The 25,680-nt window shown below is 39.5% G+C and overlaps 1 long non-coding RNA gene and 2 pseudogenes across 1 annotated transcript; 1 reads left to right on the forward strand and 2 right to left on the reverse strand.

Annotated features, from left to right (window-relative positions):
* Nucleotides 1–8,336: 8,336 nt before the first annotated feature.
* On the forward strand, nucleotides 8,337–9,999 carry LOC145234281 (uncharacterized; annotated as a pseudogene).
* Nucleotides 10,000–14,422: 4,423 nt separating this feature from the next.
* On the reverse strand, nucleotides 14,423–15,130 carry LOC145233381 (uncharacterized). Its single transcript, XR_013861078.1, has 3 exons — nucleotides 14,943–15,130; nucleotides 14,680–14,877; nucleotides 14,423–14,614 (listed from the first exon to the last, which is right to left on the reverse strand). It is a non-coding gene; the product is annotated as an uncharacterized LOC145233381 (long non-coding RNA).
* Nucleotides 15,131–18,795: 3,665 nt separating this feature from the next.
* On the reverse strand, nucleotides 18,796–25,066 carry LOC145234282 (uncharacterized; annotated as a pseudogene).
* Between the last annotated feature and the right edge of the window lie 614 nt (nucleotides 25,067–25,680).

Genomic DNA, 25,680 nt, shown 5'->3' on the forward strand with positions numbered 1-25,680 from the left:
AATCAAGTGTATCAGATCAACAACTTTGAGGTTGACGCTTTAAGCTGGTATGATTACTGGGCCACGTCATCAGATGATGTAAGCAATCAGGAATTCGCTGAACTGCTGTCGCGAACGAAGTTTTATCCTGCCGTACGCAATGCCTCACTTATTCTTTTGACTCTGCCAGTAACTACTTGCACAGTCGAAAGATCCTTTAGTACAGGGGTGTCAAACTCGTGGGGTTCGCGGGCCACATTGCAGTTTGGGAATGATGCCGAGGGCCGCATGTGATTTTTAATCTAGTTGCATGCACTTAAACAACCTTTTCGCTACGACGACCGCATTGCAGATCCTTATTTCACCAACGGCCGCCAATTATCTACTGGTTTTTGTTTAAAAATTACAAGAAAAAGGTTCATATCATATATATACCATCTATTTACGCCCCAAAAGCCCAGATTAATTTCCAACTTAATGTACAGATTAAGCTCCACAATGTGAAGACCAGCAGTTTTAACTCTATTATTACGTCATAATCTATATTGTGACACTTTTCGTACCTGTTTTTTCGCATTGTTTGCACACAATACGCCTATACAAAAGTCTGTCGCATATGGCTACTAGGCTGGTAATACTCTTTTCAGTAACACACAATCTGTTTTAATTACATCACGCCTACCAGTACATATATTTTAATGTGGCCGTATACGGCCAAGGGTTGTATACCCTTGACTGAAACTTTAAGGAACGGTTTAATTACTATCGTTTCTATTCATAACATATGAATTTGTATGTATAAATTAAATTTCGGTAAACGTCAGTTTAAAACTTTAAATAATAGCTTTTAACTTGAAAAGTAAGGAAAATTTAGTGTAATTAGATAAAAATCTGACAAAATACTACAATTGTTGTTGACTGTTCGTGGGCCGCATTGGAGGGCTTCGTGGGCCGCATGTTTGACAGGCCTGCTTTAGTACACTTCGGCGAGTGAATACATGGCCTAGATCTACGATGTCAGATGATAGATTGTCGGGATTATGCATGCTCAGCGTACATCGAGATAAAATTAATTTGGACAAAAAACTGTTTATGGAAAAGGTGGTTGAAAAATTTGGCAGTGATTACAGGAGGCTACAATTCCTATTCAAATGAACAGCAACTTAAAACATGAAATATTTAAGTGCTATATTTCATAATAGAATGTGTCAGGTTTTAGGTAACACAATTGTATAGTGTATATTAATGTATGTAAATAATGTACATAGTTGATGTCTTTTTGTACATATGTACTTCATAAGCCTACCCTTCCATTTAAGTAAATTTGCGTCCGAATTTGCCCCCCCCCCCCCTTGCAAAATTTTATGCCGGCGCCCATGTTTGTGGTTGTTGTCAATGGTTCACATTTCACAACATAAGAATTCTTCCACTACTTCTTTCTCTTTCACATACCGCACAAACACTAATAACTGACTACAGCAACTGACGTCTGTTGACTCATCCAACTGTAGACTCACTTTGATAGGACTGGATTTGATATCGGCAATCACTTGCTGCAAAATATCTTCGCTCATATCATGAATCCTGGAACCGATGATGTCATTTGACAATGGCACTAAACTTAGTTATTTTTCTGCTTCACTCCCCAGTACTGTTTTTGCCATTTCCATTGCACATGGTTTTACTAACTCTTCTGCTTCTGTATGTGGCTTATTTTTTTGGCACACAGAAATGCAACTTGATAAGATGCTAACAACAATGGCTTTTCAATCGGTAAAAATTCATGCTTTGGTAAGGTACCACTCTGATGAAAACGTGCCCTTACGATCTTCAAAGTATTTAAACCATTTCCTGACTTTTCACCCCCATGTCGATTATTGAAATGCTCATTAAGCCTTGAAGGTTTGAGATTTGCATTTGCGAATACTTTGCTGCATGATATGCACTGTGGTCTCTCAGTTCCATCTTTTTCTGTCATGCAATTGAACCCATATTTCACATAGTCTTCATTCCACTTACGTTTTTTAAACATGACTGTTTGTTTCTAAATTTTAAAAGACAATTATACCTCAGCTATATCTCCTAAATATCAACTGAACTGGAATTGAAAACAGAGCATAATAAGAATTCTCCCACTACATTCTCTTTCACATACCGCACAAACAATAACTGAATAATAAAAATAACTGAATACAGCAACTGACGTCTGTTCATTCATCTGTAGGCTGCACTACGACATCATAGTAGAAAACCAACCCATTCTAAACATATAACAAAGTAACTTGCTACACACTCTTTACAAATATGATTACCGGTAAATAGCGTATAACTTCACACTGCATGTCGTACCCCCTGCTTTGGTGCTTCGTACCCCCAAGGGGTACATGTACCCCTGGTTAAGAACCCCTGATCTAATTGCCCACATCTGCTCAAAAGGCAGAACTTTTATACAAATAACAGTCTCATAGGGGGCGATTTTGAGCCAGTGCCTTGGAAAGGGGGCGATTGCGCCAAAAAGGTTGAAGACACCTGGTGTAGATTCTAGAACAGCAATTTATATGGTACGTGAGAGTGCATATGGGGGGATAGGCTATCCAATTCACGTCCAAAAAACTTATCCAAAGGCATTCTTCCGTGCGAAGAACAGAGTTGCAGGGATTGTTTGAATGTAGCCTGGAGAAGTGGATTGTGTGGTGCAGAATGCTCTCATCTTCGAGGGATAGCTGAAGCGGAATATCCAACACACGTTACGTTGTTAAAGGAATATTAGAGGACCTCGGAACACAGAATGTGCTCAAGGATGAAACAATACAAACGTGCACAAATTTGCAACACTTAGCTTCTGACCAAAAGGTTCCGTTGATTGCAGCAGTAGAAGATGGCAAACATTTTATTCATTTTTCGGTTTTTGAACCTGATTTACACTACTACGCGGTCTTAAATCGTGTAATTGTCACCACAAACACAGGGTCGTTGGATTGCCGCTGCAGCAAAATAAATCATTCCTGTGTTCACAAGCACGTCTGTATGTGGTACCTGAACCAGAAAAAACTTTTTCATTTGTTCTGCAATTTAGATTTTACACAGGAAGATACAGATTGCCTTCCATCAGAAAGTATTGAAAAGGCGGAAAATAAAAGCTGTTCACAGCTGTTGTATCCATCCGCCGATGCCGAGACTTTGGAAAAAATGTGTGATTATATTCTGCGCACCAAAAAGATTCCGTTTGACAGTGTTCAACCGAAACACATCCCCCCAACAACTTTTACCCCAAAGAAACTGAATGTCCATTCTGGGAGTTTGGTTTAAATGAGCCTGAACTGATTTGCGGCAATGCCACCGTACTTACCATGGAACGCGTAAGCACGGGGATAAAAACCTAATGTCGCAGGTGCAGTGCATGTGGAATGTGCTTTTGGTATCAAGAGTACACAGCGGGAGTTCATAATTTTAATGACATTTTTCTTCTTGGAGTGGATGTTGCCGTCTTTTTAAGTGGCTGCCCAAAGCAGTATGTCTCAATCGGAAGTATGGAAAACTATCTGCACGAAAGCATTTCGTCGCAAACACTACTTAATGCGTACCTGTATTTTGACTGCTTAAGTGAACATACGTACGACTATAATTGCAACCTTTGTGGCTATTACCCCTCCATTATCACGTTCGATCTCAATCGAAAAATTGCATTTCCATGTCCAGTTTCTGTCCTATCGTTGTCCGGTGATTACGACAAGTCCGAAGGAGACTTTGTCGACTGTCCAGCCTTTAATGTAGAAAAAAGTATAATTGTACGAGGTTTCCCAGGTGTAGCAACTCATGCAGCGCACACGATCCAGCCCAATTTGCTTAACTGGTCACCGTTTTTCGGTCGCCACACACGAAAATGAAATGGAGTGATGAACACTGAACACCGGAAATGTGCAAACAACAATAACATGGACGAGTCGAAACTGATTACAAAGTTATCACCGAGGAACGACTTGTGGACCCACTTTACAAGCAAAGAAGTTTCAGGGTTTGCAAAGCAACTGGGTTTGACACCAAAATGGTCAAAAGTTGATACGATAAGCAATCAACAAAATTATATGAAAAATACAGTGAAAAAAATATGGGGTTGCTTTGGAGGTTGGGCTACAGCTATTTGTCCACACGGAGTAGTGTATGCTATGAAGTTTGTACTTCGTGCTGAGAGCCCAAGAGATTTTGTCGACATACTTTTGTCCATGAAACATCAGCCAAATATTGTAGTGATAGACATGGCAAATATGGTAGTGGCTCATGGAAATAAAAGGAAGCACAAGATGTTTGATCCTCGTAACGGAATGTTGACCGACCCAACGGACAAAAACGTCGCGCTGGCGCATGAAAAAATGCTATGTGTTTCATTTCCATGAATTACTAACCCTTCTGCAAGTCACAGTGCTGAACAAGATGCAGATCCAGTAACAAAAAGTTCCATACGGTTGTGTCTTTTTGATCGGTTTCATGAATGTAACACGAAGGGTGAAAAGGAAGTTTTGCGCAGAATTACCAACGTAACTGAATTACATGGCGTATTTAATAGTCAGGGAGCAGAGCAACTATATTCAGCAAGAAAGTACGACAGCAGATTTTTGAATCAAATGAAGGCTGGAAATCACATATTTCTACTTAGATCCTTGATAGATCTTCACAACATGGAAAGAAACACTTCCCAGACCACCAAGCTAAGAATTTAGCAAACAAATTTCGTTTGATGAGTTTGAGCGCTTTTTGAATAAAGGATGTAAGGATACGGTGGCTCCCACCACGTTAAACGGCAACTTGAACGAAGTGCCTGATCCAGAGGAGGCCACCGATTGGATGAATGCACTTCATTTGAAACCGATGGATGTGGAGTTGCTGGAAAACAGATACTGGCTTGATGATCGACTAATTAACGCTGCAATGACGCTTATGCCACATTCACAAATTAAATTGAAGTCATCACTGGCGCATCATGTGGATTCGAAAGGCGAGCAGAAATTAAAAAAATACATTTAAATTGTCAATGTAAACAACAACCATTGGATTTGTCTGGCAAACCTATTTTGTGACGAATTAGAAGTTATAGTTTATGACAGCCGTCGGGATCTAAGCAAAACACCTAACGGAATGAAATACCCAATATCTGTTGCAGAAACGGCTTGTCAATTTTTAAAGCCATCAGGTAATTTCAGCAACAAACCGGCGGCGATGACTGCGGGCTCTTTGCAATTGCTTTTGTTGCACCTTTGTCAAAAAACAAAAACCCAGTTACTATGGACTTGGATCAAACATGTATGAGAAAGTTTTTATTTGAAACTTTAAAACAGATTGATAGTAACTTTTTTCTGGATCAAGTTACTCCAAGTAGCACACTGGGAAAGTCCAATGAAATAAAATTACGATGGATATGCAACATTTACTGCCACTGTCGTATGCCTGACATGGGAGAAAAAATGGTCAAATGCGAGCGGTGTCATCTATGGTTCGATAAACATTGTGTTGTCGGAAATTTCGACAAATGGATGTGTGAAAAATGTCAGAAGAGGCCCTCAGTTCCTGATACACTTTTGAAACTTCAATAAAAAAGTGCGCAGTACAAAGAAACCAATCAAGCTGTGAAACTGTATGATTTTATTAGAAGTGTTATACCAGAAATCCCTTTTCCACAAGGAAGTGAAAGCATCGGATGTATGGAGGAAGATGAACATCATGAAATATTCAAAACTACAAGAAAGGGAACAGCCTATGGTTGGACAGTGCCGGAAACAAGAGGACTGAAACGGAATTTTTTTATTGTAATATGCTTGCTTACATTGGAATCTGTCCAAGACACATTGGATACAATCATTCATGAAATGACACATGCTTCCCTTCAACTAAAAGATCTTAACAGAGGACAACCTCATGGACCAGAATTTCGAAAAGAGGGGCGGTACATTATAAAAAAAGTGCAAAACAGACACCGTCTTCACGATGATTTCGCAGGATTAGAAATAAACGCAGAAAGAATTTTGAAAGCTACCTGGTAACTGGTCGTTTATCATTCATTGTGTTCATATGCTTTGAAGTGCCTAATAAAAAGGTTTTCATTTGTTGAAAGCAGTGATTCATCAGCAACAATCTACGACAGTTTAAGTTTTCAAACTAAAGTTTTCGAGTATTGGTTCCACATTTTAACTTTTGGATTTATTGACGCCATGACTATACAAATGTTGTATTTTTAGAGCAGGGGTCTCCAACTCAAAGTTTGTCCTGGGCCAATTTTCGAACTGCTTTGAAGCCGCGGGCCACATGCGCCTTCAGATGCCAAAACGCTTTTAAAGATATGGATACTGCACGCTACACCACTCGATCATTCTTGGCATGCTCTTTCCAAACCAAAGTCTCTGGTTCTTTACTGGTTGGCGGTTCTATTTTCGTCGACTTTCAAGAGGTTTTCTTTACAATCTTACTTGCGTGTTCAAGGCTTGTTTTTTTCACCACAAGCAACAATGAAAGCAATTGTTTGCGCATAATTCATATCTTGGTTTTGTCTGTGATGTCACAAACCACTCTTAGATCATTGATATGCGTTACCAAGCAAATTATATTTAGGTGAAATGAATCCTAAAAGCTGTAGTGGTAAAACTGAAAAATACTTTAAGCAGCTTAAAACTTCGTTTTGCTAAGAGGTTTAACTGGCTTTAGCATTGAATTTATCTTGAACCGCGAGTCCAATTTGTTTTTTTTAGGAAAATGAAAAGGTTTGGAAACCACTATCCTAGGCTTTTGAAACAATTTATACGGCCTACTCAAGTGTCAATAAAACGTTGGTTCGCCTTCATTAACGTAAATGTTCTTTATCCATTAACTAACCCTATGCACTAAACACAAAGAACTAAACGGATTCTGAAGTTTACGCTTTCATGATCAGACTAAGTTCGCATTGTTTCATCACAAACGTTGAATTTTTTAACGTAGTGTTATATGGGTATGAGTTAAAGTTTCATTACTTTTCTTTTGTTAACCACTCGACGAATGAGTAAATCAAAAAAGTTGGTCATATTTTACTAGATATTAATATTTTTTAATTTACTAATGACGCCGCGGGCCACATCTGGCCCGCGGGCCGCGTGTTGGAGACCCCTGTTTTAGAGTAATTGGCTTCTTATTTCAAAAAATGCAATACAAAACGTCAGTCAAGTTTTTCCGTCAATCGACAGCCCGTATGGTGATTTTTTGGATGCCCGTGTGGTGACTTAATGTTACCACGGTGCAAAGAGTATTAAAAACATGAGTGGAACCTCTGACGTAACAATGGACTTTTAGGGCTTTTCCTTCGTCCTGCGTCACGGTTCAGTGCATAGAAGTTTTTTCAGCATTTTGTTGTAGTTCGCTTGTGTTCTATGCGTTATTTTTGCTTTAAAATGTAAACGGTGAAGCGTATAGCGCGCAAAACGATACGAAATTGTCATAGCATGTTTCCATCTCTCTTGCAAAAGAAACAAACTATAAAAAGATTGTTCACGGTGGTACTGAAACAGGTTTTGTGCAACAAGGAAGAGAATTTTTTTGTGAATAAAAAGCAAATTTGGCCAGAGCCTATTTGTCAGGTTCATAAAGTTTTCACCGATGAATTTTAGAATTCCGACTAAAAACTATAAGCATTTTTTATTTTCAATGGAACCCAAACTATGGTTAGCTACAAATCACTGAAAGCAGCAAAGGTAAGTGTATGTTTGACCATTTCATTTGAACTTTCATTGCCTGCCAGGCAATCTGATGAGCTCTAACAGAGCGAAAAAGTTCTACAACTTTATATTTTTAGGTAATAATTTATTCATAAAATATGTCTAAGCTTTGCTGTCTGCCACAATGCCACAACCGGACACCACAATTCACATTATTTCATGTTCCAAACAAAAAATATACAAATTCATCACAGTTCCAATGGGCTGATAGCCTTGAAAAAATTATTTTTGGGTATAGAAGCGATCAACACATCAAGGAGCTGTACAAAAAAGACAGCGCCACAATTTGTCAAAAGTTTTTTTTTACAAAAAATGGTTGCTTTATTTAATAGAAGCCAGCCGCAACCAGCTGAAGATTGGAAGCCTTTCAACACAAAATATGCCCCAAAAAAGTTTTAAATATGAAAAAAGTGTCAGGCAACCACCATCAGAAAGAAAAGTGACTCCTCAGTTGTATTATAAAAACTTTTAAGCTTTCAAAGGGGGAAAAATCCCAAATGGTTGGGAAAAAAAGTTTTTGAAGACAAAGTTTGTTTAGTCTTGAAAGATGACCATGATCAGCCCAAATATTTAGTTGCTGTTAATTCAAAATTTTCAAAGTAGTGTGTCAGGAGTGTAACCATGAGCCAACTTCTTGAAAGTATAACAGCATCAAATATTTGTCAAGGAAGCACAGGAGTAGGTTCTCTCCCACATAACACCACCAAACAGGGAGACCCACTAAGTACAAGCTTGATTCCCTGTGTAAAAATTATAGCAAATCGGTGAGGTTTAATATTCTCTTTTGTGTAGAACATTAAAACTTGCCTTTTCATCAGCTTGCTCCATTTTTGTTACTGGTTCAACGCAGTGTTCCAACTGTTCATCCTTAGATATGAACGATAACCATAACAATAACAGAAGACAGAAGTATCTGAAAAACACTTAAACATTACAAAAAGTGCAATTAGGACATTGTTTGAAAGAAAGAGTGCAGAGCACATTAAGAGTAAAAACCAAGAGGTAACACTTTTTTGAAAACAAGTTGATAGTTTACCACAGGTAATTAGCTATGTTATAGAATTTCTGAACTAGAAGAAGAGGTAAAGGCTTTTTTACAACAAGACAAGGATTGTGTTGGTGTAGACCAGTGGTTCCCTACCTTTTTGACCTTGCGGCACCCTATCAAAGAGACAAATAGTTTGCGGCACCCTGGCAAAACTGGATCAATTTTTTGAGGTTTCTGTATTTCAAATAACTGTATGAAATAAGGAGCCGGGAATAACTGCGAGACGCGAAACTTGATACGCACTGAAACTCGGTTAGAAATAAATAAATTCCGCACTTAACGGGTTAAAAATAAATAATGGACTGCAATATTGCAATATATCGCGGCCACCTTGACCACTTCAATTGGCACCCCAGGGTGCCGCGGCACCCCGGATGGGAACCACTGGTGTAGACAATGACATGTCTAACGATTTTCAAATGATAGTAGAAAGTGATATGACATTTTTTTATGATGTCACAGCTGACCAAACATTTTAGGCATTTTATACACATTTTATAGCAACTAAAGCAGGGGAGGTTGGTGATTTCCACAAAATATTTTGGGAGGAACAAATCAGACTGAACAAGAAAAATGCAAGTGGTGAAAGATATCACCCAGAAATTATAAAGTGAGAATATTTGTAACATATGGGAAATGTTTTTATTTATTTATTACCACTTAACAAAGCTTTGTAATCAGGTTTTGTTTGAGTTTGGCAAGTAAAAGCAAAGCTGCATACAATGAACTTCCCAGCAGTGTTATTCTTCGCATGCCAAGTGCCAGGACTTTAAATGACTACAGGTTAATAGGCAACATCACATAAGCATATAGAAAATATAATTTGCTATCCAATATTGCTACAGACATGTTTATCGAACTTCACCAGGAATACAACAACATGTTATTAATGATCTTAAAGAAAAATTTCAGTTACTTCAACCACACCAACGCTTTTTAACAGTTTCTGTGGATGAAATGAAAGGTATTTATTCTGAAATCTTGAAATTTTTTGAAACTATTGTTTATCTTTGTATTTTAGTGAAAGAATGAATTGTGTATGATGCAAATTCAGATTCTATGATTGGATTTGTAGATTTAGGTTCTTGTCGCAATTAAAACCAAGTTGCTGCAACCCATGCATTGCAGTTTTATGCCCGATCAATCCTATATTCATTTTTTCCAGGCCTGTTGCTTTTTTGCCACAAACAAACTTCAGGCATGGCAGCTTACCAGTATTGTTTGGGAAGTAATTGAATGTTTAGTTAGCTGTGGATTTAAAGTACTTGCGTTGATTGCTGATGGTGCATCATGCAACAGAAAAATGTTTGCCAACTTAAACAATCTAAATCTGGAAATTCCTTATAAATGTTGCAATTTGTACAGTCAAGATGTTCCACTTTTCTTATTTTGTGACCAAAAATAATGACCCTCACATCTAAAAAAGTTTTTTTCATTGTTTTCGTCAAGGTTAAGCAGTTGCAAAACAAACTTACTGATAATTGTTTTGTTCTTTGTCTTCTTCGTCTAATAAAATTTCGACCCCTGTTTCAGCCATTTTATAGCGATATTTTTCTAGTTTTTCCTGATTTTCGGTAAAACAAGAAAAGCATGTCAACGCATTGTGTTTAAAAACTATATCTAGCCCGAGAAGATCAATTATCGCGCTTATTATTAACTTGTAGTCTGCTATCTTACTAATACAAAAACGTGCAAAACTTCTATGCACTGAAGCGGAACGTCGTACGAAACTAAATTCAGCTTAACAATGCAAATAGTCACGTGACTCGCCCGAGTTTCATCTCATGGTTTATAATCTCTTTGCACGGTGTTAGGCGGTGGTCGTAACGCATTATAAGCGTCAATATTTTTTGATTTTTCGGTTCTGTAATGCCTTTTCTATACAAATGTATTTTTAGACTAATTGCCTTCTTATTTCAAAACATACGATACAAAACGTCATTCAAGTTTTTCCGTCAATCGACAGCCCGTATGGTGATTTTTGGGGTGCCCGTGTGGTGACTTAATGCTAACACGGTGTTAGGCGGCTTTAACGCATAAAAAGCGTCGATATTTTTTAATATTAGGCTATTGTAATGCCTCTGCCATACAAATGTTGTATTTTAAGACTAATTGGCTTCTTATTTCAAAACATACAATACAAAACGTCAGTCAAGTTTATCCGTCAATCGACAGCCCGTATGGTGACTTTTTGGTGACTTAATGCTACCACGGTGTTAATGTGCGTTTACACTACACGCCGCGCAGGCGATCGACTGTTGACACTATCGGTAACAATTTCGCGTGACTTGCATATTTTTTGATTATTAATTGTTTATTGTGGTGTCGCACAAGCGCGTTGTCATTACAAACCAGTTATAGCTTTTTTTACTGACAAAGCAAGAGACAAACACATGTTTTTATCATGGTTAGTACAAAAATAAGTAGAAACGTAGCCTTGCTCTTGATAGCTAGGAGAATGGCTCTAAAGAAACGACGGGCGCGACGTTGGTGGGTCCATCCTATTTTGTAGCGAAGGTCCGAACTTGGTAAGTTAAGAAACGTTTGATACAGTGAAAAACAGTTTGACTTTTAGCTAAAATAATTTCTTCGTTTAATTTTGGAGTTACGCCTCGAAAGACTTTCTGAGTTTCGGACTTATTTTCGAATGACGCCAGAAGCGACGCTTTGCACTGACGCTTCGGTAGCTTTAAAAAATTACACATTGCGTACGATTATAAAGCCGTTCTGCTGTTTTGCAGTTTTTTTAGCCACTGGCGATTCTTATTCCACAATTGCCGCATCCTTCCGAACGTCGAAATCAACAATATGCCACGCTGTACCGGAAACATGTGCTGCTATATGGGAGACATTGCGAAACGAGGTAATGCATATTCCATCAAGGCAAGATTGGGTAAAAATTGTTGAAGATTTCGACCAGTTTTGGCAATTTCCAAACTGCCTAGGAAGTGTTGATGGCAAACACATTGTTCTGCAGGCACCAAATAATTCAGGGTCGATGTTTTATAATTACAAACATTCACACAGCATTGTTTTGCTCGCGGTAGCGAACTCACTCACAATGCCGATTTATATGTGTGGATGTGGGGGCTTTCGGTAAGCAGTCAGATGGCAGTGTATTTGCCAATTCTGCGTTCGCTAAAATGTTAGAAGGGAACGAGTTGGACCTTCCTGGGTGTTAGACACTGCGTGGCAGCAATCAAGTTACTCTCTATGTCTTCGTTGGTGATGAAGCTTTCGGTTTAAAAACCAATTTCATGGGGCCGTTTCCTAGAAACCTTGAAGAAAGGAAAACGAATCTTCAATTACTGTTTGTCTAGAGCTCGACGAACTGTTGAAAATACCTTCGGCATACTATCTGCAAAATGGCGGGTTTTCCGAAGGCCTATACCACTTTCTCCGTGTAGAGCTGATGCTGTCGTAAAAGCATGCTGTGTTCTTCACAATTATTTAAGGTACTCCTACTGTGATGACCGTGATTTTGATCGGGAAGACCGACAGGGTCACATTACTGATGGCAGTTAGCGAGAAGAGGGGCAAGGATATCAAATTATACAAAGGCAAGGAAGAATAAATTCTGATCCTGCCACAAAAGTTAGGGAAATCTTTCAAAATTATTTTAGTAATGAGGGTCAGGTTACATGGCAGCTAGACAGGGTCAACAGGTGTTAATGAAACACACAACAACAACAACTACTTTGCTTAAAGAGTTTTTTTGTATTTATTGTAGTTGGTTTGGTTTATTATTCGAATTCAGCTTGATGAAATAAATTTAGAAATTTAATTTTGTTTTCAGATACCTTTTTTTTGTCCAAGTCTTTTAGTTTCGGTACAAATGAGAGTAGAAATAGTCGTTCGGGGTCTTCTTCTTTAGCTTTAAACATAATGCAATGTGAGGAAATATTTTGGCAAAAATTGGTAAAAGTTGGCTTGTTAAAAAGGGCAAAAATTACATGTAGAATTGTTAAAGTATAAGTACAATAGAGTATTTAAAACATGCCTGTCAGCAACAAACTTACCATCATTTTCCAGTAGCTCGAAAATCTTTTTTTCGAAGCTATAGAATTCTTTTTTTTTTAAATGGGTGGTTTGATAGGACTATCTGGACTTTCGGTATTGAAAAACTGATCTTCATCACATGGTTCTAGGGTTACCAAGCTCAGAAAAAAACATTTCCCCAGCTGCATCTTTATACCCAGCAACTTGTATCCAAAACTGCTCAACATTCGAATCATTGTCGGCATGTTCCCACTGCAAAGTTGGAAGTCTTTCCCACTGGTTTTCCAAATCCCCCAGGCGACCTTGATATAAAGGCAGAAAGGACAAGTTTTTTAAGGTTGGCCTCGTTTCGGTCCACCAAAACACCTTAAAAAAACACTGTGCAACACTACGTAAAGTTGTTTTCTCTGCTGAGGAGACTAGTATATCAGTGTGTCTAATATGCAATGAAACACTAGCTAACAACAAAAAGTCGAATGTCATCAGACTAAAAACGTTTTGCATTTTATTTTAAAACGGCTTTGTGGCTTCCAGTGTTTATTTTACTACGTGAAACTGGTCCGAGTGGCTCTTTGAATAGTAAAGGTCGGCGACCCCTGGTCTATGATAAGAGAATAGGGCACATCTTTTGGATCGTTTAGCAGTTCTTGTCTCATGGACGGGCACAATGCATTCTTTATAAGCGCGGAACACTTAGTTCTGTGAAGAGATATGTGTCTTTATCAGACACTACACGAACGATTTCACCCAAATGGTCCACTGTTCTGATGCGGAAATGACAAGCAATATGAATAACCAGTTGTAGCTCTGCAGTTTTAATGCTATCTGTTACTCTTCGTTTTGCACCAACTCCCATATCCAAAAGACTTCTACTTCTTGCACTAGAATAAGGTGTAGCATTTTTTCTGTGCTTTTCCATTTCAAAATGTTTGATTAGATCGCCTCGATGTGAACGAATTTCACACATGCAATATTTGCAAAATGCCTTTGTGCTGTTTCCAGGAACAGGTTGCACCCAACTTTTTAACCGGCTGTCTTTCTCCCAATCTTGTTTGTACTGTTTACCGTATTTTGCCCATTTTCCAATGCTGCTTTTCGAATCTGTTATTCTGTGCTCATAAAACCTTCCGTACTGTTACAATCTTTCGTACTTTTAAGCACAAAGTTATAAACCAAGATGACTGTTAAAACAATTTTTCCAATTGTTCTTTTGTATGTCAACAATAGTATGGTTACAATTACAAAGATGGCGTTTATTAATTCTCGTTGTTGGTACTATGGGCATTGCATTGTGTTTGCTGAAAGCATTATTATGCTCAGCTGGATCTCATTCAACGGGGCTTCGGGTCCTTTGATTAGTTCCTGCGGCAAAAAAGAAACCAATGCGTTTTTTTTAAACGACTTTGAGACTTGAGAATGCGAGCAAGGCACACTGTGTTGTGGCAACTCTCTTTTGGAAACCCGCCCAAAAAAGCGCAACCCGCAACGCAGTTTTAAAAGTAGCCCAATTCGGCGACAAAAGCGCAACCTGGCAACAAATACAATTACTACTGACTAACACACTTGCTCTTCAGTCATTAATATGGTCATGTATCATTTAAGTAACTTATAGTCACAGTCAGCATTGTTGCGCTGTCTTTAATTATCGTAAGGCGTGACTCCATGCGCCTCCAGACAGCACAACAGGGGCGATCGCTTGTGTTCCTAAAATTGTCTTTAACGCGCCTTTCCTTGCGCTCAAACTCCAAGACGCCAGCAGCTATATAACGAACTCTTTATTTTACAATATAGCCGAAAGATGGCGCTCGAGAGTATGGCAGCACGGCGAGTACAAGGGGTCAAAAGGCGGTTTCTACAAAAAATGTTCAAATTAAGACAAGGCAACAGAAGGAGAATTTCAATGACATTTACGCTTACCAAACTATTAAAGGACTGGAGTCGTTTAAATGCAAGCGATCAGTAGAAGGTCTGTAAACACAGCATCTAATAACATCACATATAAACATCACTTAATCACACTAGTGACTGACGGCAAACTTAAGCAACAATAATCTTACCGGAATAACACAGTTCGGTTCAGAATAACACGGGGTTGGACGACGGCGGAATTCACGTCTGAATACAGGTTTCATATAAATTCAAATCCAAAAGGTCACAACAAGGTTTAAACATATGCTTACCGATCACTAAATATACAAGTCACACATTGGACGATTCAGTTTCTAAACAGCATAATTTTCCTGTTTGTTACACAAAAAACAAACATAAATGACCAGTTAAAAAACGCATGCAGACGCTGTAAGTTCCAGTCACTAATAAACACGAGGCGGTCTTGCTTACAAGACGTGATACCAATAAACAATGTCAAAGTTGTGACATCATAATCACCGATAGTGTGCCAGACAATGCATCAGGTTGCACAACACTGCGTCATACACACGAATCAAGGCTACTGGCGGGAAACACAGAAAACATAAACATATGTACAAGGCGATGTAACAAGCATTTTCAACATATTCTATGACAATTCACAGGCTATAATTGCCACACGAAAGAACTAGCCATAAATCTTTTTATTTGTATCATAACTGACAAATTTAACAACCACATTACATTTGTGTCGAACTTGTTTATTTTATTCAACATCTTTTCTTAATTTTTGTGTACAGCTATTAATTGTTTTTAAGTTTAACGGCTATACTTGCTACTTTATTTGGTGGCAAATAGCTTATAATTCCTTTTTTGAAGTGCAAAAGTCTCCAAGCTTTGAAAATTACAACACTCTCACTTAAATTTGAAGCATATTATTAAACCTTGTGCTTCTATTTTACAAACAAAATAAATCATCAAATTATAGTTTGAGCAAAATAATCGATAGCTTCTTCCTTGATTTCCAAATGACAACTAAGAAACTGTTTTTTTATTTAGTGCTATCACTGCAAGTGCAAGTCTTTTTGGAAATAAAGGTGTTCCTTAGAAAAGTTTGCATCATTTTCAGTGTTGACAAGAACCATTTTGCCTTTGAGAGACTCATGGAAATTGCTGGCTGACTGGCTTTTCTTTTTGAAAGTTTCAGTAACTTTTCTAACAACAGGATATGCTTGGTGGTCACCACTATCTCCCCTGTGGAATGTTCATTCTTAAGAAACATTTCCTAAAAAGCAATTTAGCAGTTACTGTTTAGAGCAGTGGTTCCCAACCAGGGGCCACAGGTGTAGATTTACCAGAAACACCCACTAAAAATTCCCTAATTTAATCAACTATTTTGCATACTATTAGTCTATATTGAGGCTTTTTACGAATGCGGACCCTTATTTACTCTATTCGACCTGCGTTTAAAGCCGATATTAGTATCCAATTTACACACGAGTTGGGCATTTATACATTTTGAGGGGACCACAGGACTTACAAGGTTACATGAAGGGGGCCACGAGACAAAAATGACACTTTTAGGGGGCCACGGTCCATGGAAGGTTGGGAACCACTGGTTTAGAGAAACAGTACATGTCCATTATATCAATACACATGATTGCACTTGGTTGCAAATACTGTCCACATGGTGTGTTAAGAAACCAAAACTTGAAATTGTCATCACTAAGGTATTTCAAAATTCTTGTGCAATTGTTAGTTCTGCATTTAATATTTCAGTAAGGCATTTAACTTCACAGTCACAAAGCTATTTTTTCTTTATTAGCATTCAAAACTAAAACTGAGTAGTTCTTGTTGTCTATTCCTGCATGACATATTTGGAGTAGCAGATGTTTTATCCCAGTTTTTTCAAACTTTTTATTCAGGTTTTTATTAGAAAGGCTAATCGTGACTTTTCAAAGTGTTAGGTGACCTTTTTTTCTTTTTCAAGGTGGTAGATACACTAATTCAATGATAACTGGAAAAACTGAAGCCCACTTACAGTCATCTTAAAAATTCACGACTAACCTTCAAACAAATAAATTAAAAGATGGCAAAATAATTATTTAACTGTACTCACTTTAGAACTTAACAATATAGCAAACGGGTTCGGTTTTGGAGCACAGTAGATAGACCCGGAAGTCGGAACAGACAACACAATTACAGGCCGGCTTACACGCTGCGTGATTGGTGGAGCTGCGCGAGCCGCAGCACACTGTCGCCCATTTCGCCCGGCAAGTAGCTTTTCCAAATGCGCACAAGTGCAAAACGTCACGATTCGGCATTAAACTGGAGCTGCAGTTCCACCATAGATAACATATTAATGGCATATTTTTTTTTTTAAATGAAAAAAATGCCGATCAAGGCGGTAATTATACTTTTAAAAATTATACTTAAAAATTCAAAAATAAGTATCATGAAAGTTATCTGTAATGTTGTGGTAGGAATATTAAGTAGAAATATTTAGGGGGTGCTGCAGCTCCGCAGCACCCTAGCGCGAGCCGCCCCTGTCAAGGCCTTCAGAACCAAGCAGCAACTTTTTCGAAGACACTTATCCCAAACAGAAACCTGTACCGTGCACTTTCCAGCTCTAAAACAAGTTTTTGACAATTTTCCTCGCAACAGCATGTGTGTTCAAAAAGCTAGGTATGCGACAGCTGTAGCGTCTCTTTCTGATGAATTCTCAAATCGCTTTCGGGATTCTGCACCAATTAAATCGGAATTGTTGCTTTTTTCTTTTCCCCTGACAGTAGCCGGTTGCAGCTCGAGCTAATTGAACTGCAATGTGACGACGAGTTGCGAAGCAGGCATCAACAACTTTCTCTCGTAGACTTTTACCGACAGCTAGATAATGGCAAATTTCCGGAAATGCGAACTTTGGCGAAAAAAATGCTGAGTTTGTTCGGCTCCGCGTATTTGTGTGAGCAGACATTGTCAGTAATGAAGTTAAATAAAAGTCGATTGGGATCACGAATAAGTGACACCAACTTACGTGACGTTTTACGCGTCTCAACCACTGACCTTCAACCCGACCTGGAATTTTTGGTAAAATCTAAATCACAATATCACCCCTCTCACTAATTACGGCGACAACAGATTATTGGCAGAACTGAATAAAGCATGTAGAAGTGAAAAATTCTTGTGTGATGTCATGAAAATGTTACTTTGAAGCGAGCGCAAGCGGTTTATTTCGCGATGTCCAAAATGAAATGACCAAATACAACGAGTCATACAAGAGACCCAGCTAACAATTAGACGGTCATATAACGTTATTTTTGGGGTTCCGTAAAGTTACATTTACGTATTCATGAAATGTTATGTGTACGTGAATTTGTGGACTCCTTTTTTCTCGTTATTAACGTCCAAAACAACGTTGATGTCAACGTTACAACAACCAAAAAAGCAACCTCCTTTTTACGTTTTTGATAAGCCGTTTTTAAAACGTAATTTTAAAATGTTATGTGTACGTTAATTTGTGGACTCCTTTTTACTCGTTATTAACGTCCAAAACAACGTTGATGTCAAAGTTACAACAACCAAAAATAACAACCTCTTTTATTACGTTTTTAATTGGCCGTTTACAAAACGTATTTTTAATATGTTATGTGTACGTTAATTTGTGGACTCCTTTTTTCTCGTTATTAACGTCCAAAAAAACGTTGATGTCAACGTAACAATAACCAAAAAAAAGCAACCGTTTTTTTTAAACTTAGTAACTGAAGCTTTCAGTGCACCTAAATCAATCTGTGTTTTTCGTGTTGCAATGTATTGTAAACAAATAATATCGATTTCGCCGATATAATGGCATCCTCAGTTCTAAGCAAGAAATAAAAGATTATCCGTAACTTGAATCATCTGTATTGAGCGCACGTTGGTTCAGGAAGATTTCTGTAAAAGTACAGTTATATACGTTTTTTTAAAAGTTTGAGATCGGACGTCTGTAAACGTGTTTTATAACGTAATCTTGACATAAATTTCTGGGGGTTTTTTTCTTGATGTTTACGTTAAGTAGAACGTTATTGCTAACCTTTTTGGGGGTTAAAAGATAGGACCAAGTATTATTTTTTTAAATTATTTTATTACAAGCAAAAACGAATTCAAATGGTAAAACCGACTAGTGATCCCTTAAAGGTCATCCTCAGGATCTGATGAGTCATCACTGAAGAGGGGCATTGTCCCACTATCTGTCGATGTGTCACTTAGGACCTGTTAAAAATCATAAATTGAGTCAGTGTGTAGAATACAAAACCCTTTGATTCTGATTCCACGTCCCAGCTAGCTTTCTAACTGGCCACTGTGTGGGTTACTTGCACCGCCAAATGCTGTCTGTCACACTGATACGTTGCAACAATAAAACGAAGGCTGTATTCCTGTCGCGTACTAGTATGCAGTTAGACACACAAGTGCGACGTGCGTAACTTTTCTCAAGGTCAGCGTTTAGAGATAACCAAAAAATAGGCCTTTTCAGTTCAACTGTATTCAATAGAATGGCGACCACACCCAAAACATGTTGCAATTAGTGATGTACCGAATCGGCTAAATTTCGATTCGGCCGAAACCGAATATTCGGCGGTTTTGCCGAATAAATTCGGCCGAATCAACCGAATTATTTATGACGTCACGCGAAGTCGTACGCTACGCGTTTGACGTGAAAAAAATGTTGATTCACTTCTGTGGGGTTTAAAATTGCCTTAAGCATAATTGGCAACCTGCCAATGAATTACTAATTTTTTTGACTACCGTGGGAAAGACAAAAATGTGTTGAAAAAGATAAACATTGACGCAATTTTCGTTATGTTTGGGCTTTTGAAAGATTGCGTGGACCTTAATAAGCAGAAAAGTCATGTTTAACGCTTTAAATTTGTGTTTGTAAAAGATTCGGTTTCGGCCGAATCGCAACCAATTATTCGGCCGAAACCGTGCAAAAATGATCGATTCGGCCGAATAAATTCGACAAACCGAATATTCGGTACATCTCTAGTTGCAATACCACACAAACGCATTGTTACGCTGACACTTATGACGTCATATAGCATTGCCCAACCTTGGGTTTACTGGTTGTGACATTACCCCCCATTTAAGCAAAATCTATGATTTTTGCAACAAAGAAATCACAACGCCAAGAGAACGAAATATAAGGACAAAACACAACTTAGTAAATGCGACTTAAATAGTCGGCGCCAACATTGTCACATCCTTTTATACTTTCATACGTAATACGATAATTTTGAAGCGACATCGCCCACCGCATTACTCGGTCATTTGTATATCGTGCCGACGTTAAATACACAAGAGGCTGGTGATCAGTTTGCAAAATAAATTCGCCTCCGTAAATATACACTTTAAATTTCTTAATGGCCCACACTATAGCGAGACATTCTCTCTCTATTGTGGAATATGACTCCTCGGCTTTAGTCAGCCGCCTGCTGGCATAGCTCACTGGGAACACTTCGTTTCCATGCCGTTGCAACAAAACGCATCCGAGGCCGACATTTGAAGCGTCGGTGCGAAGTATGTACATCTTCTTCTTATCTGCCAGGTGTAAGATGGGCTTGTTGACCAGCTTTTCCTTTAATTTCTCGAATGCCGTCTTTTCCAGTGGCCCCAGAATAACATCGTTAGGTGAACCTTTTCTTGTAAGGTCCGTCAGAGGCGCAGCTATTTCCGAGAAACCTGGGATAAAGTCCCGATAATATCCAGCCAAACCTAAGAATGAGCGGACCTGTTTCTTGGTAGTAGGACGGTTTGCATTTCGAATTTTCTCAACATTCTCGTCGTTCAATCCAATGGTCCCTGCGTGCACATAGTGACCCGGAAAGTCGACCCCGTCTGCACCAACGATACACTTTTCAGGTTTTACTGTAACGTTTCCTGACTTTAAACGAGCAAACAGCCTTTTCAACGCGGCCACGTGATCTCCCCACGTCTCTGTATGAACCAACACATCATCGATGTAGCATTCCGTATTGTCCAACCCGTCCAAGAGGATTCGCATGGCGCGAACAAACGTTGCACCAGAATTTACCATGCCAAATGGCATTTTTAGAAATTCGTATGTTCCACAGTGAGTTACGAATGCTGTTTTGTAGATATCCTGTTCGGCAACGGGGATTTGCCAATAACCCTTTGTCAGGTCAATCTTTGTAAAGTACCTGCTGGTCGATAACTCATGAAACACTTCATCCACAGTTGGCATTGGTTCGTTATCCAACACAGTCACCCTATTTAACTTCCGGTAGTCGATGCAGATTCGATTTGAACCATCTTTCTTTTTGACGATGACCACGGATGAAGCGTATGCTGATTGCGATCTCTGAATAATACCCTTATCCAGCATATCTTCAATATCCTTTTGGAGACCATCCCGCAGTTTGTAAGGTACTGCGTATGGCAGGGGTGGGCAAACTTTTCAGTGCAAGGGCCGCATTCAAAAGTTCTTAATCTCAGGGGGCCGCATAGTATTTTACCAACGGCCCCCAATTGCTTGCTTGTTTTTTTTTTATATAACTGGTGTAAAGAATTAGGTTTGTATCCTATATATACCATTTAAAGCCGCCTAAAATGCTCAGATCAAAAATTTCTTACTTGACGCATAAGTTTAGCTAAACGGAGCTAACTGTTTATGACGTCATAATCTGTGTTGTGACGATTGCGGTGCCTGTTCTTTCGCATTGTTTGCACACAATAAGCGGATAAAAAGCCTGGCGCAATTGGTTACTATGCTGGTAATCTTTTTCTCCAGTCTTACGAAATCTGTTTTTAGCAGTTTCAAAATCAAATTATTTGGCAAAATAATTTAGTTACGTCACCGCCGCCAGCACGTGTATTTTTTGACATACATGGTCACCGCCTCACAAACTCGTCTCCGCGGCCGCATGTAGCCGTACGGCCGCAAGTTGTGCACCCCTGATTTTGCCCAAAGTATTAACGGAGTATATTTTCACCTATGTGCAAATACGTTTGTTGTCACTGAAATTATTGGACAAATATTGGTTGAAACGCCACAATTGCAAATGTTTCAAAATAAACAAGCATTTGTTGCAACATAGGCTACACCACGTCTTTTTGTCAAGAAATTATTGCGCCAACATTAATGTGTTAACGATTCTAAAGCCGTGTTTAATGTCCGTTTGCAAAGTATTGCAACGACCTAAACTTGATCCAATGTGAACAAAGTTTTGGCGTCAACAGTGCAAAATAGGCTGTTTGAAAACGTGAATCGCTTTTACTTTTATTTACCTTTATCGAACAAAGAAATTTTGTCAAGTGACGATTTGCAAAATAACGTGGCAGACACAACCGGCTATAAAGCACGTAAAAAGTGTCTGTGTTTAGTTCCAAAGTATGGTACGGGTACAGATACTGCACATGGTATAGGTATCGGCAAGTCGCAACCCCGGTATTTTTTAAAACTCGTCGGCTGTGCTCATAATACTATTCAGCGTTACTAACATTCTCTTTAAAATTCACTAACATTTGGCGGGCCGCATGCGGCCCGCGGGCCGTAGTTTGCCCACCCCTGGCGTATGGTTTTGAACGAATTGGCTTATTGTCAGTCAGCTGAATACGGTGTTCGGTAAAATCCATTTCACCAGGAACGTCACTAAATATCTCTTCGTAGCTTCTCACGAGGTCTCTAACCTCGGTCTTTTGATCTCTTGTCAGCCTTTCCCCAAATTTGAATGAAGGATCTTCAGGACATTTGCAGCTACCCACTTGCCCCTGTTCAGTATCTATTGGGACATCTTCTGTACGTGCAACAGGCGTGTCATTCCGAGACACATACACCTTCAACATGTTGATGTGAAAGGTCCTACGCTTTCCATTGACGTCTAGTACGTAATCATTAACGGAGACTTTGTCAATCACCGTGAATGGTCCTTTCCACTGCATTAGGAGCTTGTTGTTATCGGTTGGCAGAAGTAACAACACTTGTTGTCCTACTGTAAGCTTTCGCGGCTTTGTTTTCTTGTCGAAGTGCCTTTTGTATCTCACATGTGACTTGTCCAACTCTTCCCTCGCCAGCGCTATTGTCGTCTCTATCCGTTTCTTTAAATCAATGACGTACTGATAACTTGTTTTCACTTCAGGAATAGTGGCTGAGTTGCTCCACATCTCACGCAAAATTGCCATTGGACCACGAATTGTCCTTCCATAAACAAGCTCAAACGGCGAGAAACCTGTAGCCTCTTGTGGAACCTCGCGATATGCGAACAACAACGCGTTTATATACCTATTCCATTGCTCAGGCTGGTCGCTACACAACCTCTTCAGCATTCGCTTTAGCGTGCCATTGAATTTTTCAACGAGGCCATTACACATGGGATGGTACGGTGTAGTTGTTAGGTGTTTGATCATGAGGAGCCGTTCGGTCTCTTTCATGCATTCCGATATAAATTGAGTCCCCAAATCACTCAAAATTTCATCCGGAATCCCTAGCCTGCTGTACATATCCACCAAAGCCTCAGCAACCGATTCTGCCGTGATTTTCTTAAGCGCCACTGCCTCCGGATAACGTGTTGCGTAATCGACCAGTGTTAAAATGTAACGGTGTCCTTCCGCACTCGTTGGATAAATAGGTCCGACGAGGTCCACCGCCACCCTCTTAAATGGAACATCAATTAGAGGTTGACTCTGTAGGGGCACCTTGTGTACGCTTCCTTTACTAATTGTCCTTTGGCAAATGTCACATGACCGACAAAAACGTCGGACATCGTCTCGTATGCCCGGCCAGTAAAAGCTCTGCATAAACTTGTCACATGTCTTTTTTATTCCCAAATGTCCCCCCATGATCGAGTCATGAGCAACTTGCATAATTCTACTTCGCAGAGAAACGGGTACAACCAGCTGTCTTAACCAATTTCCTTCATTTACGTTGGGGTGCAAATACGCCCGATAAAGCAGTCCGTCTGTGGTCACAAACTTCGTTATTTGCTGCCCTCTTACCATTTCCTCATCACGGTCCCGCAAATCGTCAAGAGACTTGTCACATCGCTGTGCGCTTTTAAATCCATCACTGTCCGTAACCGGCCACTCTTCGCAAACCGGCACTACGAGAGGTTTGTCCTTTCTTTTACTCTTTTCCTTCTGGGCCCTCGTAGTAACTGCACATACTTTTCCCCACGCCACATCTGGATCGTCGGCTTCTCTTGCACCAGCAACATTTCCGATGCACAAATCGTGTGCCGTGTTGGGCAGACACCATGCCTCCACTTCACCGCTGTAATATGGAGTACTTACTGTAATTTTAGCCACCTTGGCTTTGACCAACTTGCCGTCGGCTAACTCGATAGACCCGTGCTTATCCAGAATCTGATCGTCATCCACAAACTTTTTGTTGACCAAGATTCCAGTGCATCCAGTGTCTCTAAGTGCCGTTACTTTATGTCGACCAACTCGACCTTCAACAAGCGGCAAACGTGTGGTATTCCGTCGACCAAACGTCATTTTACCTTGTGCTTTTGCGCAAGACACTTTTGGCGGATTTGGTGGGTATGCACGTGACCTGCAGTCCTTCGCAAGGTGCCCCACTTTATCGCTCTCTCGACAACTTTCTTTTCCTTATCTCCAGCCAACTTTCGGTTGTGCGCTGTTAAAAATTGTTCGGCGACTGTCGTCAGATTGTTTAGCGTTTTAGGTGCTTGTTCTCTAATGTACACAGACAAGTCCTCCGGACAAGATTTCAGGAATTGCTCCTTGACAAACAAATCACTCAATTCGCTCCAATCTGTGTTATGGCCAGAAAGCTTTACCCATTTGTTTAGATAACTCTGAATCCTCACGGCAAATTGCTCCGGACTCTCGTGTTCCTCGGGCTTTGCCATTCTGAATTTCATACGGTAGCCTTCTACCGTAAGATCGTACCGATTTAGTAAGGCATGCTTTAACCGGCGATAATCAACCGCGTCAGTATCCGAAAGTCGTGAGTAGACTTCTAGAGCTCTCCCCGTGAGTAGCGCGCTTAACGCTGTAGCCCACTCTTCTTGCTTCCAACTGTTATTGTGGCGAACCTTTCAAACCGTAACAAATAGCTATCAAGCTCATCTTTACCGTCAACAAATACCGGTAACTTGGGCACTTTTGCTCTGCTTCCAACAGCTACTTCCTGTCTGTCGCTGTTTACTTGTGCAAGCTGCACCTCGAGTTTCTTTAATTCAAGTTCACATTCTTTCTGTGCAAGAACCTTTGCTTCCTTATCGGTTTCAGCTTCTCTGACCAAACGCCTTTCTTCGCGTTCTTGAGCCTGCTGATCAGCTACGAACTTCATCAAACTTTCGCCAGAAAGTTCCATTTGCTTTCCCATCTCTAATAGTTTCTCCATGCTGCTTACAAGAGGTCTGCTGATACGCACATAAATTGGATCCAAACTAAACTTTTATTTAATTTGTAGATCCCGGACGAGCCCCAAGAATTGTCGCGTACTAGTATGCAGTTAGACACACAAGTGCGACGTGCGTAACTTTTCTCAAGGTTAGCGTTTAGAGATAACCAAAAAATAGGCCTTTTCAGTTTAACTGTATTCAATAGAATGGCGACCACACCCAAAACATGTTGCAATACCACACAAACGCATTGTTACGCTGACACTTATGACGTCATATAGCATTGCCCAACCTTGGGTTTACTGGTTGTGACAATTCCAATACCGAGTACCACAGTACAACGAAACTGGGCAGTTCATAACAGTACAGATTAGTACAGTCAGTCAGGTCAGATCAGTTGGTACAAAACAGATTGATGACAGAAACAGATCAGAACAGTCTACAACAGAGCAGATTTCTGCGTTAGCTGCTCCCACACAGATTTACATTGCTTAGTGTCTTATTCAAATAGAATACAAAATAGAGAGTTTAGTTAAGCTACTAACACGAGAGTAAGATAAAAAGTATACACGACTAGCATGGTCAGATTATCACACATATTTAGATTATACATACATCAACTAGTACACTCTAATCCACTGTAGTTACCTTACACACAACTACTTTTACAAGAATAAACCCTATACAA

This window comes from Phallusia mammillata, chromosome 6 (genome assembly GCF_965637545.1).
Source record: "Phallusia mammillata chromosome 6, kaPhaMamm4.hap1.1, whole genome shotgun sequence".
Classification (NCBI taxonomy): domain Eukaryota; kingdom Metazoa; phylum Chordata; class Ascidiacea; order Phlebobranchia; family Ascidiidae; genus Phallusia; species Phallusia mammillata.